The sequence below is a fragment of the Coregonus lavaretus genome (assembly GCF_964263955.1).
Source record: "Coregonus lavaretus genome assembly, contig: HAP1_SCAFFOLD_3858, whole genome shotgun sequence".
In the NCBI taxonomy this organism is placed as follows: domain Eukaryota; kingdom Metazoa; phylum Chordata; class Actinopteri; order Salmoniformes; family Salmonidae; genus Coregonus; species Coregonus lavaretus.
In genome coordinates this window covers 1-13,387 of record NW_028158048.1, presented here as the reverse complement: position 1 = coordinate 13,387, position 13,387 = coordinate 1, and the positions used below count along the sequence as shown (strand labels likewise).

The following is a 13,387-nucleotide window of genomic DNA, read 5'->3' as shown; positions in this document are numbered from 1 at the left end:
TTAAAGCTTTTGGAAAGATATATGAAAAAGTACAAAGAATCCCAGAGGATGACACATGAAAGCATTAAAGTACACTTATTTCCAATATATTTATCTTCTTGTCCTCCTTGTAGTAAATTGAATGTACTACTACTGTATGCAGAAGATTGAGTAGATTGTAAATCAGTGATAGCTACAGTATCTTCGATACAGTACGATCAGTGACCACACAGGCGCTATGACCACGCAGTCTCCAGACAGGCAAGGGAAGTCTCACTCACAGCTAGCTAGCTAGCAAGCTAACATTGGTATCTGTAGTTTTCTGAGTGAACGGTATGGATTCATATAAATAATCGTTTGATTGAGGTAAGAAGGGATTTGATGAATAATTTATGACAAAATATACATCTTACTAGCTGTTCTCAAACGATGTGAAGTTGTACATCGACAAGGAAGCACACATTGGAAGAAAAGAGCTAGCTAGCTAGATAGCCACAATTTCACTATGCATTACGAGTAGGTAGCAGCTTGCTGTTGTCAACAACGCTAACATTTGCCAGCACTAGAGCGGCCGATGTTTGAGTTGCACTTTAGGAACCGAGTTGCCTAGTACTAAATAAAGATTTGTTTAACCTTTGAATATGAACTTTTCTGTGACTGACAACAACGTAGGTTGGCTACCTAGTTAGCTAAAGACAGGTAGCTAGTTAGCATCAGCTGTAGCTAACTACCAACTCGGCTAACCACTATTAGTCATGTGTAAACAATTACCTATGGATTGACTATTGCATGCAGTGAACTGTTCTTACCTATCATATGCTTTATGGGGATATATTGCATGAAACTGACAGATATCATGCTAAACTAGCTAGCTATGTATTCCTTTGGAAATGTAGACAGCTAGCTAACATTCCACACTACAGTACAGCAGTAGTCCAATCAATGCATATACAGTCAGGGCAGGCCCAAGTTGTAGTATCCTGTTGCGCAAAGAGAACAATCAGGATACAGTCAGAGAAGGACATGAATCACGATTAACTAGTTAGCTTGTGTTACATTCATTGTTTCTATTATAGTAGCCTATTATAGTAGCTAGCGTTATAAAATAACTTCATGTGAATGACTGAGTGAACACATGTAGCTAAGAATGCTTTGTTGACAGTTTAGGCTACTTGATTTAGGCCTAGTTAACTTTTGTTGATTGCTATTGCAATAGCTGGGAATAATTATTTATTTTGCAACCATACATTGATGACTAATCATATACTGTATATAAATGGGTAATAAGTGACAGTTATCTAACCCTGTTTTAAAAGTCGACCAGAAGTGAGGGTTCTAAATGCCATACATTCTTGACAACAGAAGCACCTTCTACACACTAACACTGTTGAATGCGGGTCCAAGCCAGTGTCGAATGCCTAAAACTGGTGTGTATGTATTGACTGTCCTTTTTGTTTTATTCTGTGTGAAGACTAGCTACATGCCTATTTGGATCTACTGTGCTTATATTTCTATGCTTACTTATTTGTGTGTGTGTCCGGACCCAGCCATGTCTCAGGTGGAGAAGAAGGCGGGGCTTCTGAGAAGGACGTCCTCCTCTAAGAAACCCCTGAAGGAGAAAGTGGTGCTGATGTATGATGAGATCTTTGCGGTAAGATGGAGGGATGGATAGAGATGAGAAGAAGAGAGGGAGGGAGAGAGAGAAGAGGGAATGATGGATGAAGATAAGAAGAGAGGAGAGAAGAAGAGAGAGGGAGGGAGGAAGGGAGGTTTGTGCAGAGCGAAAGGGAGATGGGTAAAGTGAAAGAGCAGATGAAAGGAAGAGGACAAGGGGAAGAGAAGGAGGTAAAGTGGAAGAAAGAGTGAGAGTCGGAACAGACAGGAACTGAAATGAGGGCGGTGGACTTCCTTTCATAGTTTGTTTTTCGCCTCAAAAAAGCATTTTCTGTAGTTAGTAATGGATACAATTAGCATTCCTGAAACATTATTTTGTTGAAATATAATTTAATCTCTGAGAAATTAAGCTAATTGATTGCACCCAAATTGGCCATTTTGATTGATAGGATTCAGATAATATTCAATAAATAGAGTACCCAACATCCGATTTGGACCAAACCTCTTCCTACCAATGAGTAAGACATAATGAACCCCCCCCCCCCCCCCCCCAAAATGGTCAAATGCCACCCACGGACCCTCCATACCAATCTCACCCCAACAACCAGTATACAGTATCAGTTCTCTATGTTTGACAAATAGTATGAAGCTGTGACTTGGAGTATTGCTTCTCCATACTATGTATTCCCTGTGAATCTGGTGATGTTTTTTTCCCCTGTTCAGAGAAATTAGTAATTGAAGTCGCTTGCATTATTTACCATAAAGTAGTGTGAAAGTACCAGGTTTTGACCACTAGATGCCGCTGTTCCTGCTATACCGCAACACTCTATTATCCAATTTGCTGGTCTCTTGTGTTTTTTTTTGCAACTTTGGGTAGAAAACCAATAGATTTGGCTCATTATGGCAATAGATTGTGTGGTCACGCTCACAATTCAAGCCAGTCCTCCATGAAAGCAATTCAGCTTGTCCTAATAACAACCTATTGCTTCAACCCAACTCTCCTTGAATAGTCCAACAAGTGGCCGCTCTCTGAGATTCTCATATGAAGACTTTTCCTACAAGCCCAAAACTTTGATGGAGAAATGGGCTAGGGACTGAAATGTTGTGACAACCCAAATAAAATAATTAATTGCATGTTTTTTCTATAAAATGATCTGGAAACATCTCTATATGTATCAATAGGCAGCTGCTGCCTAATGAAATCACTGGCCACTTTAAGAAATGGAACACTAGTCACTTTAATAATGTTTACATATCTTGCACTACTCATCTCATTAGTTCATTCCGCTCTGTCATTGCTTGTCCATATATGTATATATTCTTAAATTCCATTCCTTACTTAGATGTGTGTGTATTGGGTATATGTTGTGAAATTGTTAGATATTACTTGTTAGATATTACTTCACTGTCGGAGCTAGAAGCACAAGCATTTCACTACACCCGCTATAACATCTGCTAAACACGTGTATGTGACAAATATGATTGGATTTGATTTGATTTGTATGGTGATCAGTGACATTTCCCATTAAACCCAACCCAATATCATTACAATTGCACAACACTATACAGTGTGTGCTTGGGACTTTTACCATTGAAGACCATTAGAGACCATAACATTGAAACCATTATAACTACTGTAGCCTAATGGTTTGCTTGTTGACCAGGGAATGGTCTAACAGTAATTAATCCAGACCTTTTTTGAAGGGAATAAACCAAACACAAAGGGGCTGTTTCCTGGACAAAGATTAAGCGTAAAAGAAGGAGAAATTGATTTGCTTTCATGGAGGACTGGCTTGAAACCATTTCAGAACAGTCTGAGATGGTGGGTGTCATGGCTTGCTGAAATGACATGGAATGACTCTCATGTCTCCTCTCCTCCCTCTTCAGAAAGACGATCCAGCCAAGAACAACTCTCGCTTCTGGGATGAACTCTTCCTCATGAAGGTAAGAGAGACACAGTTGTTTACATTTTGTTTATAAAATGAAGTCTTTACATTTGTTTACAAAGCTTTTGGCTGTCATTTGCCTTCCAAAAAGGGAAATGCTCTCTAACCATAACCTCAACGCACCCCGCTCCTCTTTCACTCCTCTCTCCCATTCCCCACCCTCCCTCTCTCTGTGACCCTCCCCCCTTCTCTCCCAACCCTCCCGCTTCCCTCCCTCTCTTTCTCAACCGTCCCTCCTACCCCTCTCTCTTTCTCTCTCTCCCAACCCTCCCTCTTCCTCCCCCTCTCTCTCCCAACCCTCCCTCTTCCATCCACCCTTTCTTTCCCAACCCTCCCTCTTCCTCCTCCCTCTCTCTCTCCAAATCCTCCGTCTTCCATCCACCCTTCCTCTACCCCCCCCCCCCCCCCCCCCAGGTGAATCTGGAGTACCTGGAGGCCAAGCTAGAGTCTCTGGATGGAGATGAGGTGATGAAGATTAAAGACAACATCAACAGTCTGTTCCACCACTGTGTTCAGGCCCTGGCAGAGGAGCACCAGATCAAAGTGGTCAACGCCCTACAGGTGTGTGTGTGTGTTCAGGCCCTGGCAGAGGAGCACCAGATCAAAGGTGTCAGGGCATGGACTCTACAAGGTGTCAGGGCATGGACTCTACAAGGTGTCAGGGCATGGACTCTACAAGGTGTCAGGGCATGGACTCTACAAGGTGTCAGGGCATGGACTCTACAAGGTGTCAGGGCATGGACTCTACAAGGTGTCAGGGCATGGACTCTACAAGGTGTCAGGGCATGGACTCTACAAGGTGTCAGGGCATGGACTCTACAAGGTGTCGAAAGCATTCCACAGGGATGCTGGCCCATGTTGACTCCAATACTTCCCACAGTTGTGTCAAGTTGGCTGGATGTCCTTTGGGTGGTGGACCATTCTTGATACACACGGGAAACTGTTGAGCGTGGAAAAATCCAGCAGCGTTGCAGTTCTTGAGACAAACCGCTGCGCTTGGCACCTACTACCATACCCGTTCAAAGCATTTAAATATTTGTCTTGCTCATTCACCCTCTGAATGTCACACATACACAATCCATGTCTCAATTGTCTCAAAGCTTAAACATCCTTCTTTGACCTGTCTCCTCCCCTTCATCTACACTGATTGAAGTGGATTTAACAAGTGACATCAACAAGTGATCACAGCTTTCACCTGGATTCACCTGGTCAGTCTATGCAGGTGTTCCTAATGTTTTGTACACTCAGTGTAAATCGCATCAGGTGTGTGGATAAGATGGAACAAAACCTTGCACATCCTGTGGTTCCTCCAGGACCAGGGTTGAAGAACACAGCTCTAGAGACATAGAACTGCTATGGTACTGACGTGGCTATAGACAGGATGTATGGGTCCGGACATGGAACGGCTATGGTACTGACGTGGCTATAGACAGGATGTATGGGTCCGGACATGGAACGGCTATGGTACTGACGTGGCTATAGACAGGATGTATGGGTCCGGACATGGAACGGCTATGGTACTGACGTGGCTATAGACAGGATGTATGGGTCCGGACATGGAACTGCTATGGTACTGACGTGGCTATAGACAGGATGTATGGGTCCGGACATGGAACGGCTATGGTACTGACGTGGCTATGGACAGGATGTATGGGTCCGGACATGAACGGCTATGGTACTGACGTGGCTATAGACAGGATGTATGGGTCCGGACATGGAACGGCTATGGTACTGACGTGGCTATAGACAGGATGTATGGGTCCGGACATGGAACGGCTATGGGACTGACGTGGCTATAGACAGGATGTATGGGTCCGGACATGGAACGGCTATGGTACTGACGTGGCTATAGACAGGATGTATGGGTCCGGACATGGAACGGCTATGGGACTGACGTGGCTATAGACAGGATGTATGGGTCCGGACATGGAACGGCTGTGGTACTGACGTGGCTATAGACAGGATGTATGGGTCCGGACATGGAACGGCTATGGTACTGACGTGGCTATAGACAGGATGTATGGGGTGTGGACCATAGAGATAGATAGAGGTCTCATCTTTGGATCTGTGTGACTATAGCGGACTGTGACAGTTACTTTAAAATGGTGGAAGCCCTCAATGGCGTTGCCCATGCTGAAACGGCCTTTTGGCCACTAGAGGCCTCTATTATAATCTATGGTCTGGACGTAGAACTTTAAACCTGTAGTGTTTGACCTTTAACCCACATTGTCATAAAGGTGTATCTGTCCTCTCCTCCAGACTCTGTGTGCCTTGTTCCGTGGGGTTCACCAGAAGAACAAGTCAGCCTCGGGCTTCGACATCATCAACATGCTCATGGGCTTCGACAAGGCTGAGCTCCGCATGAAGGTGTGTGTCCTATAGGATTTCATGAAGAGTTTGGAGAGCTTGCTGTGTGTGTGTGTCCTAAGAGAAAATATTGGAGAGCTTTGTGTCATGTAGCAACACTTCCTCCGTTTTGAAAGCTTATTTTCCTGTCTGACCCTACTGAACATGACCTGTGTGTCTCCCACAGGACCTGATGGAGAGTTTAGACAGCCTGCTGTGTGGGGAGGGTTCAGAAAGTCTCAAGGCCCTGTGTCTCAAACTACTGCTGTGTTTAGTGACGGTAGGATATACACACCCACACTCACTCACTCACACACACACACACACACTCATTCACTCACTCACACGCTCTCTCTCACTAAATCGTTTTTTTGTGTTGCAGGTAACAGACAACATCAGTCAGAACACCATCCTAGAGTATGTCATGATCAACAGCATCTTTGAGGCCATTCTTCAGGTAAGAGTGTTAGTGAAGACTAGTGATGTAAGTAATGTTAGGTTATTTAGCTGTTAATATGTGATCCTAGTAGATTGATGACCGTGCCAATCTCTCTCTCTCTCTCTCTCTCTCTCTCTCTCTCTCTCTCTCTCTCTCTCTCTCTCTCTCTCTCTCTCTCTCTCTCTCTCTCATCTCTCTCTCTCTCTCTCTCTCTCTCTCTCTCTCTCTCTCTCTCTCTTTCTCTTTCTCTTTCTCTTTCTCTTTCTCTTTCTCTCTCTCCATACTCCCTTCCTCCCTCCCCCTGTGTAGATCCTATCAGATGTGTCCACTAGAGGGCAACATGGTTATGATGCTGTTGTCCTCCTGGCTCTGCTGGTCAACTACAGGAAGTACGAGGTGAGGCAGTGTGTTTTCCTCCTCTGTTGATAGGATAGAACCGTACTAACTCTTCTTCTTTGTTGTTAGTCTGTGAATCCCTACATTGTGAAGCTCTCCATAGTGGACGATGAACCAACCCTAGATGTGAGTATTCATTTACATGCTTTATTATTTACAGTGCCTTGCAAAAGTATTCGTCCCCCCCTCAAAAAAAACATCCATTTTAATTCCAGGTTGTAAGGCAACAAAATAGGAATAAATGCCAAGGGGGGTGAATACTTTCACAAAGCCACTGTATTCCTATCAATTACAATAGCCTTTCTTAAAGTATGGGTCATGTTAATGGTGGTCGCGACATGTCAGGGTAAAAAAAAACCTTTTGACAAAATAGGTAGAATTGCAGGAAGTTAGCTATAAAACTGCGATTTAGTTTTTTACTCTGCTGCATGGCAAAATGAGAAGGATTATATGAAATGTGTATATAATGTATGAAAAATGTATGCACTCACTAACTGTAAGTCACTCTGGATAAGAGCGTCTGCTAAATGACTAAATGTGATAATATTATAATAGATTTGACTCTACACCGCCATGGCATGATGTGTAGAATTGCAGAATACTTGCTTAAAACAGCAACATTTTCTCAACATCCCATGGCAAAATCTTTAGAATTGCAGGAAATTAAATACAATTTCTCTCCACCGTCAAGAGGGGGGCCACTAAAATGTTTTGCCCGCAAGGTGGGGGGAACTCCTAACCAAATTTTACTGGATGTTTTCAAGAGCTTGGTTCCCAGGAAAACACTGAATTTGTAATTTGGGTCCCAGGCTGAAAAGTTTAAGAAACCCTAATTTAGACTTTAGAGAGTGTTTATCATTAACATTAAAATAACTAGAACTAGTATACCCATTCTGTTATCATGTTTTCATCAAAAGTCTCATACAAAAGGATTCTTGTCTTTTTCATAGGGAATGGGTCTGGTGGTTGGCCAAGCCCTGACAGAATATAACAGGTAAGATCTGGAAACAAACATTACAATCTTTTAACTGTCAACTAAAAAAAAGAAAAGTTAAATGATCTACTTTAGAATTCACATTTTCATATTTTTTCTATTTTTATTCTACAAATGCTACCTTCTTTTTACTGTAGTTGTATGTCTCAGCTTGACAGCTTGCATTCTAGTAGTGTGTGTGTGAGCGTACGTGCATGTGTGGCTTTGATGTTAATATTCAGGGTGAAAACACCAGGAAGACCTGTCTGTCTGCTTAGAAACAGGTTGACCTGTCTGTCTGCTTAGAAACAGGAAGACCTGTCTGTCTGCTTAGAAACAGGAAGACCTGTCTGTCTGCTTAGAAACAGGTTGACCTGTCTGTCTGTCTGTCTGCTTAGAAACAGGAAGACCTGTCTGTCTGTCTGTGTCTGTCTGTCTGCTTAGAAACAGAAGACCTGTCTGTCTGTGTCTGTCTGTCTGCTTAGAAACAGGAAGACCTGTCTGTCTGTGTCTGTCTGTCTGCTTAGAAACAGGAAGACCTGTCTGTCTGTGTCTGTCTGTCTGCTTAGAAACAGGAAGACCTGTCTGTCTGTGTCTGTCTGTCTGCTTAGAAACAGGAAGACCTGTCTGTCTGTGTCTGTCCGTCTGCTAGAAACAGGAAGACCTGTCTGTCTGCTTAGAAACAGAACACATTAAAGTGACAGATGATAGCCTGCCAGTGTTGCGATATTTAATGTTCATACTTTCATATTCATATGCTGATGTCCCCAGGGGGGAAGTTTTATATTCTGGTCTGGTTATTGAAAGTGTTGATGCTAATTTTCTCTCTTTATGTCTGTTTTCTCCAGACAGTACAAAGACAAAGAGGAGAGAACCATGGAGGGTTCTTCTCTACTCTCACCAGTATGGTAAGAACACATCTGATCCAACATATTGGGCCGCTTTCCTAGACACAGATTAAGCCCAGTCTTGGACTAAATAGCACGCTCAATGGAAATTCTCAATTGAAAAAGGTTTTAGGCTTAATCTGTGTCAGGGAAAGTGGCCCAATATGTTCTATTTCATTCTGTGTGACCCACCAACACACTTCATCACTAATCTTTCTCGTCATCGTTGTCAACTTCCTCTCATTGTAATTCCGGTCTTGTCACAGTGGGCAGTATGTTCATTGCAGATGCGGATGAGAAGCTCTCAGTACAGTAAGTACATGCTTAGAGTAGAAATTGCCCTTTGTCACAGATCTAATAGGTGAAAAACACAGACCTGACTGTAGTTCAGTGTCTATGGGACAACTTCATCCAAGCAGAGCCTCTTTGGCCCCTTAGTCAGTGTGATGTCACAAATACAATCTGGAACCATCGTTCTAATTGGCTGATATTGACCTTTGACCCCTCTCTGACCTCCCCCAGGACCAATGAGGCGATTCTGCTGGCGCTGTACGAGGCCGTGCACCTCAACCGCACTTCATCACTGTTCTCGCTCAGGTGACTTCGACTAATGTTGCTAGAACAAAACCTCTTCTTCTTCTTTTTCTTTATTTTCCTCTTCTGTTCTCGCTCAGGTGAAGTAAACTACTATTTATAGAAACAAAATTATTCTATTATGTTATTTTGTGGCTTTGAGGGAAAGAAGTTGATTTCCTCCGTCCTCAACTTGTCCTCCTTTTCTCGGAGAGAGAAGGTGAGGGAGGAGGTGGTGAGGGAGGGAGGCGGAGAGAGAGAGGGTGAGGGAGGGAGGCGGTGAGAGAGGGTGAGGAGGGAGGCGGTGAGGGAGGGAGGTGTGAGAGAGGGTGAGGACTGTGCAAGAGAGAGAGGGTGAGAGAGGGAGGGAGGTAGAGAGAGAGAGGGGGTGAGAGGGAGGAGGTAGAGAGAGAGGGGTGAGAGAGGAGGAGGTAGAGAGAGAGGGGGGGTGAGGGAGGGAGGCGGTGAGAGAGGGTGAGGGACTGCAAGAGAGAGAGGGTGAGAGAGGGAGGAGGTAGAGAGAGAGAGGGTGAGAGAGGAGGGAGGTGGAGAGAGAGAGAGGGTGAGGGAGGGAGGCGGTGAGGGAGGGAGGTAGAGAGAGAGAGGGTGAGAGAGGGAGGGAGGTAGAGAGAGAGAGGGGGTGAGGGAGGGAGATAGAGAGAGAGAGGGTGAGGGAGGCAGGTGGTGAGGGAGGGAGGTAGAGAGAGAGAGGGGGTGAGAGAGAGAGGGGGTGAGAGAGAGAGGGGGTGAGGGAGGGAGGTGGTGAGGGAGGGAGGTAGAGAGAGAGAGGGTGAGAGAGGAGGGAGGTAGAGAGAGAGAGAGGGGGTGAGGGAGGGAGGTAGAGAGAGAGAGAGGGTGAGGGAGGAGGCGGTGAGGGAGGGAGGTAGAGAGAGAGAGAGAGAGAGGGTGAGAGAGGGAGGCGGAGAGAGAGGGGGGGTGAGAGGGAGGGAGGTAGAGAGAGAGGGGGGTGAGGGAGGGAGGGTGAGAGAGGAGGGAGGGTAGAGAGAGAGAGAGGGGGTGAGGGAGGGAGGTAGAGAGAGAGAGAGGGTGAGAGAGGGAGGCGGAGAGAGAGAGGGGGTGAGAGGGTGGGAGGTAGAGAGAGAGAGAGGGGTGAGGGAGGGAGGGAGGTAGAGAAAGAGAGGGGTGAGGGAGGGATATAAAGGGGGAGGGCATTCATTCTTTTTCTAAATTCAGTGTTTTTGTTAAATCTGGCGCTGGCATCTCTGATGTCTGATAGTGTTGTATAGAATGAGCTGACGCTGATTGGAAAGAGGAGGAGAGGAGAAGAAATAGGGGACTTTTCTTTGTTCTGGTTTCATCTGCTCAGCTCTCCTTGAAAGTCATGTTCTCTCTCCCTCTAATCCCTCTATCTCTCCGTCTGCCTCCTCTACCTCTCTCTCCCCTCCTCACTCATTTGCTCTGTCACCTGTCAATCAACAGAGTCACCCAGAGATTGACATCCCGACCACACCCATCACCCCTGTTCTGACCACTCCCACGACGCCGCTCGGCACAACCCCGCCCTCTATGGACAGTGAGTACCTGATTGGTCCAATCTCTGGGCCACCTTGCCCCTTGAATGAATGGAATTTACAAATGAATTATTGACTGAATGAATGAATGACCAACTGAATAAGTGAATTAGTCAATCAATGAGTGAATGAAATGAAACCTTATTGAATTAAATGAAATCTTTATTGAATGAAATGAAACCTTTATTGAATGAAATGAAATCTTTATTGAATGAAATGAAACCTTTATTGAATGAAATGAAATCTTTATTGAATGAAATTAAATCTGTATTGCCTAGTAGTAGTATTCACTAGTGTTTTAATTTGAGTTAGTTCAACAAAATAGAGTTGTATATTTTTCTTTTTTCTGTTACTGGGGTAATTCTGGAATATGGAACGCTTGGTCAGTCAGCCAAGCCTCAATCTCGCTTCACCCTTTATCTCCCTTCCCCTTAAAACCAGTGGAAATAGGAGGAAAACGTTTTAAGAAGCGGCTAAAACATTCTGTTTAAAAAAAATACAAAAATGTTTATCGTCGGTGTTTTTGGCCATCCATTTTGATGACCCCTCCATACACGTGCGCCACACACACACACACACACACACACACACACACACACACACACAATCTGAACCTGTTCAGTTCACGTGCAATGTAACTGTTAAAACATGCATGGTGTGTGTGTGTGTTTTTCTTGCTAAAAGCCATTTGCTGTATGAAATATTAACGTAACTGGCTTCAAATACAGATTAATCTTCAGGTAAAGAAACCTGTCACGACACATATACACACACACACACACACACACACACACACACACACACACACACACTGTTCCCCTGTGGACCATGTGCTTGGCTGGCTCAGGTTTATGATGTCATAACCAGTCCTCTTGGAGCTGATCCAGTCAGCCAGGATTGGAGAGAGAGAGGGGGATGAGGACAAATAAAAAGGGAGGAGGGAGAGTGGGGTCGGGTCGGGTAGAAGTTGTTCGCTCAGAGATTTAAGATAGAACTGACTGTCTCGTATAGAGTCTTGCCTAGCTAATAGTGGATCACTGTATAACCTCTCTTCTTCTTGTCTCTGCCTACAGTAACATTCATAATTAGGTCGAACTTTCAACATTCCAGTAACGTTACTATGAAGTTAAATGAACGTTTGTTGAACTTAAATGTCCGTGTCTCTCTCCCTACCAGTGATGGATGTTGCAGTGGAGTTGTTGTGAGGTTGAGGTGTCTCTCCCTGTTTAAAGGACCAGTGCAGTAAAAAAAAAGTACTTTTCCTGTGTTTTATATTTCCAAACTATGAGGTTGGAATAATACTGTGAAATTGTGAAAATAAAAGATAATGCCTGTTTAGTGTAAGAACTGTTTGAAAAGACTGGCTGAATGTCAGCCTATTTTGGTGGGGTGGAGTTTTGGCCTTTCTGGTGACATCACCAGGCTGTAAATTAGTTAATAGACCAATACAAGAATTCCAAACTTTTCTGCCAACAACAGCACATTTTCAGTTTTCCCCTCTCAACTCAGACCACTTCCAGAGAAGTCCTAGCTAAATTCTTGCTTGATACCAAGAAGCTATTTTTGTTTCTTTTTGACCGTTTTATTTGAAAACAATCACAGTAAGGTACTTAACTGTTACCCAAAAATGGCTGCGTTGGACCTTTTAAATCTTTCAACATTTCAACATAACATTAGTATTATGTTGAACTAACGTTGTGTGTCCTGTTTTCCAGTGATGAACTCTTCAGAACTCCCCCTGGATCCTAACCTCCAGAGCAGCAACCTGCTCATCACCTTCCTCAAGTACTCCTCCATCGTCATGCAGGACACCAAAGGTTTAAATACACGGCTATCTCTCTTTCACTCTACCTCTGTTTTTCTCTATCACTTTGTATCTCTCTGTCGTCATGTAAGACGATCTCTATCTCTCTACCACTCTCTATCTATATCAGGGGTGTCAAACTCATTCCATGGAGGGCCTAGTGTCTGCTGGTTTTTGGTTTTTAGACCTAGACAACCAGGTGAGGGGAGTTCCTTACTAATTACTGACCTTAAGTCATCAATCAGGTCCAAGGGAGGAGTGAAAACCCGCAGACACTCGGCCCTCCGTGGAATGAGTTGGACACGTGATCTATATCTATCTATACCCTCTATCACTTCTTCAAGTACTCCTCCACAGTCATGCAGGACCCTCTCTATCTCTCTATCTCTTTATTCACTATGTCTCTATACTCTCTGTCATGGCGTCTTTCATTCCTCTTTTGTTCTTGTTCACCACTTCCCCCGTTTCTTCTTCTCTCTTCCCCCACTTCTCTCAGTCCTCCTCTCAGTCCTCATCTCAGTCCTCATCTCAGTCCTCATCTCAAAATACCAGCTGTCAAGTTGTCCTCCCTTTCTCTCCATCTGCCTTCTTGCTACTTTGCCTTTTCATTGAGCTCTTTTTCAATCCATATCTCTCCCTCAATGTTTCTCTCTCTCTCTCTCTCTCTCTCTCTCTCTCTCTCTCTCTCCCTCAATGTTTCTCTCTCTCTCTCTCCTCTCTCTCTCTCTCTCTCTCTCTCTCTCTCTCTCTCTCTCTGTCTCTGTCTCTGTCTCTGTCTCTGTCTCTGTCTCTGTCTCTGTCTCTCTCTCCTCTCTCTCTCTCTCTCTCTCTCTCTCTCTCTTCTCTCTCTCTCTCTCTCCAGATGAACACAGACTCACAGTGCCAGACTCTGTCTCAT

At 44.3% G+C, this 13,387-nt stretch overlaps 1 pseudogene across 1 annotated transcript; it reads left to right on the top strand.

The window, feature by feature from the left end:
* Positions 1-251: 251 nt before the first annotated feature.
* On the top strand, positions 252-13,368 carry LOC311124470 (armadillo-like helical domain-containing protein 3; annotated as a pseudogene). Its single transcript has 16 exons — positions 252-345; positions 1,527-1,630; positions 3,481-3,537; positions 3,954-4,100; positions 5,799-5,906; positions 6,073-6,165; positions 6,268-6,342; positions 6,634-6,720; positions 6,790-6,846; positions 7,671-7,714; positions 8,542-8,596; positions 8,847-8,892; positions 9,103-9,177; positions 10,594-10,687; positions 12,401-12,502; positions 13,352-13,368. The product of its transcript is annotated as an armadillo-like helical domain-containing protein 3 (transcript).
* Positions 13,369-13,387: the final 19 nt, after the last annotated feature.